This window comes from Odontomachus brunneus, unplaced genomic scaffold, assembly GCF_010583005.1.
Source record: "Odontomachus brunneus isolate Ranch 3 - 2012 unplaced genomic scaffold, Obru_v1 Obru_scaffold_230, whole genome shotgun sequence".
NCBI classification, from domain to species: domain Eukaryota; kingdom Metazoa; phylum Arthropoda; class Insecta; order Hymenoptera; family Formicidae; genus Odontomachus; species Odontomachus brunneus.
The window spans coordinates 438,648-442,068 of record NW_022639680.1 but is presented as its reverse complement, the minus strand read 5'-3'; positions in this window follow the sequence as shown (position 1 = coordinate 442,068).

The following is a 3,421-nucleotide window of genomic DNA, read 5'->3' as shown; positions in this document are numbered from 1 at the left end:
TAAAAACTATTATTTTGTTGAAGAAAATTATGTTATTTGTTGAAAAAAACTACCTACAAAACACATGTTTACAAGATGTTTTGAAGACATACTTATGTAAGACGTCTTTATAACATTACGAAAAATTGTTTAAAAGACATTTTATTTTAAATGCCTTTAAGACGTTACTCAAAAGACGTCTTAAAGGCGTTACGTCTGAAATAAAATATCTTTAAAACATTTTCAAAAAACATCTTAAAGACGCCTTAAAATAATGCCTTTAAAACAGCTTAAAAATATCATAAAGACGTGTCTGACAACATTCTGAGACGACTGAAAAATTTTAAGACGTCTTTTAGATGTCTTTAAGACGTCATATTGTTATGTGGATATTATTTAAAAGTATAGTAAGGATAGTATTTTTAAGATTTCAAAAGTTGTTTTAAGATTTAATAATGCAATTTACTTGATTTGAATTTTTTAGATTTTAAACTATTTTTATTTAGATTAACCATTATAATATTCCGTTAAAAATCTAAAAACAATTATGGAATAGTTAGTTTGTAACATACGCATTCCCAAATGTCTAAAACAAATGTCTAAAATACATTTTGGAGACATCTTAGAAATATCTGCAGAAAATAATTGCTTAAGGAGGCAATACCGTTTCTCTGGTAAAAAAAAATCGATTTTGCTTTTTTTACATTTTATTAAACTATGTATTTTTAAGATTTCTATTCCTACTTATTGCATCAAAAAATTTGAAAAATTGCGTAAATTGTAGCCTATTATTCGAAGCGGCGCGCAGATCAAATCCGGTGCTCACCGAGCCGTTTAAAATTTCGTCAGATATATGCGGTCCACGAAGGTCCTATAAATCCTAGATAACAAAAGAACGACTCGGATGAGTTTGCTCTATGAGTCTCGAATCGCTGATTAGGTTGAAACTTACGTAAGTACTAGAAATATAAGCTTAAATAGTACCCAAAACTTTAAACGCGTTTTTTTTAAGACGATTTTTCTCTAACTGGCGCGCACGATTTGAAACAAATTGCTGAACCGATCGACTTCTGCCTATAGCTATATATTCAAAACATATGCTATTTTCGTCCGAACCAGCGAAATTAAAATATATTAACTTTTCCTATTTATTTTCAATGAAAAACTGTCGATTTTTAAAATTGTGATTTTTTAGGCATTTTTTTCAAATATCTACAACTTGTTGAAAAACGATCCGTTTTCAATATCCCTAGTTCCAGCGATAACTAAATGTCCCTAGTTTAATAATCTTTTTGGCTTTCTTGTTTCAGATTAACGAGTCATGAGATATCATGCGCGCTATGGAGTAAAAACTGTTCATTTCAGTTTCACGTGTTTTTCAATAACTTTTATATTTCGCAGCGTACATACTTATAAAAATTTTGACATATAAATAAAATATGTAGTATTTAGCGTACCGAATTTCAAAATAATCGGTCGCATAGTTTTCGAGAAAAAAATTCGCAAATATAGCCTCCTTTTTTGGCCGAGAAATAGTATTGCTCCCTTAACTTTGATAATCAAGCGACACGTGGTAATCCTAATGCTTCGACGATATTTTTATGACTTGTACAATATATCCTTATAGTGTTCACAATACATTATAACATATTTAGTGACAAGTATTGAAATGACGCAACATTATTCGACATGTGACAAATATTGATATAATATATATTACTATATCAGTGATTCCATGATTTTTTAATAACATATTATAATGATTAATCCAAACAAAAAAAGTTTAAAACAAATTCTAAGAAATTTAAATCAAATAAATCGGATTACCAAATCTAGAAAAACTTTTAAAAAATATTATTTTAAATAATAGTGTTTTTTTTTTTATCAAATAACATTTTTTTCCAACAAAATAATAGTTTTTATTTTAAAAATAATGTTTCGTATAAGAATATCATATTTTAATGAAATAAACCAAAATCAAACAATTAAAAATGGGATAGCTTTTAGATGTCTCCAGATTGTCTTTTAGAAATTTGTACTCTCAATATTCGTCGCATATCGAATATTGTTTCAATATCTGTCAATAAATGTGCTGTAAAAGCACATTATAATATGCTGTAAAAGCTGTAAAGATACGTTATACTATAAACATAAGTTGTGACAAAATATCGTCAGAAATTATCACGCATTTGGATTATCACGCGCCGCTCGATCGTTAAAGTCAAACTTCGCATGTAGTTAGTGACCATATAACTTTTCAATCGTAATCGAAGCTACTATTATGATCGGTATTCATAGTCGGATCTTTAAGACCGTTTAAGTTTATCTTCAGATTATTTCATTAGCTACAGAATATCTGAAGATGAACTTAAAATGGTCTTAAATATAAAATCCGACTATGAATATCGTCCTAAAAGGATATGCGAATGTTTGGTGTGCATGTGAGAATATAATCTTTAATTTATACAGTAGTTGCGAGATATGAGAAAATTGGAAATAATTTTTTTTTATAAAACATTAAATAAATTTCTTTTTTAAAACATTTAACATTTCACTGTAACGTTGTTATAACATTATACTGCAATGTTTTTGAGAGTAGATATTTTAATTTTACTTTAAACAACAATGTACAACAATGTTGCAGCGGCATTTCGTAAAGCCCGAAGACTAGCGATTGCCAATTGGCGATTAGTGATTAACTAATCAGAAGAACACAATCAATAGCAACTTCGCTTTAATTGCCGTGTATACTGATCTCTGTTTAGAAAGAAGGGCTCTTATTGGATATCGCTTATCGCGTCTGGCAACAGGTATTAAGTATAAAAGTATTAAAAAAATAAGCCACGCGAACAAATTTAATATATCTACGCAACGTCTTTGCAATTTTTCTGTACTATACGGGGATGTCAAGAAAGCATCGAAATTTTACGTAATTTAACGTCATTTTGAAATTTCTGTTCTACTTGGATGTATACGCTTGGCAAGATATAAGCATCATAAATATTGCAAGATTATAGCCTTGGACTTTCCTCGTATTATCGATAGCAGTATTAACATTATTTATGTTTAGATTGAAAAGTTTCATAACTATTATATATATATATATATATATATATTAGGACCTTAACTTAGTTTCCGCCCGCAAATGTTAGATGGCAATGCAAACAGTTCTAGTAGTCATTGCTAACGAAACAGGTAGTTTGTGATTAATTTCGACATTTCTCGATAACATTCAGTCAGCATACACAATTATTTTCCTAAACAACAATTTCTTTTGCTTTGTGAAAAATGGAACGCGATAAAGTGTTTTTTCGACATGTGCTTTTGCACTATTTTGATTTGAAAAAAAGTGTAGCAGAAGTTCATCGATTACTTGAAGAAGGTTATGGTGATCGAGCTCCATCACATACAACATGTAAAGAGTGGTATAGACGATTCAAAA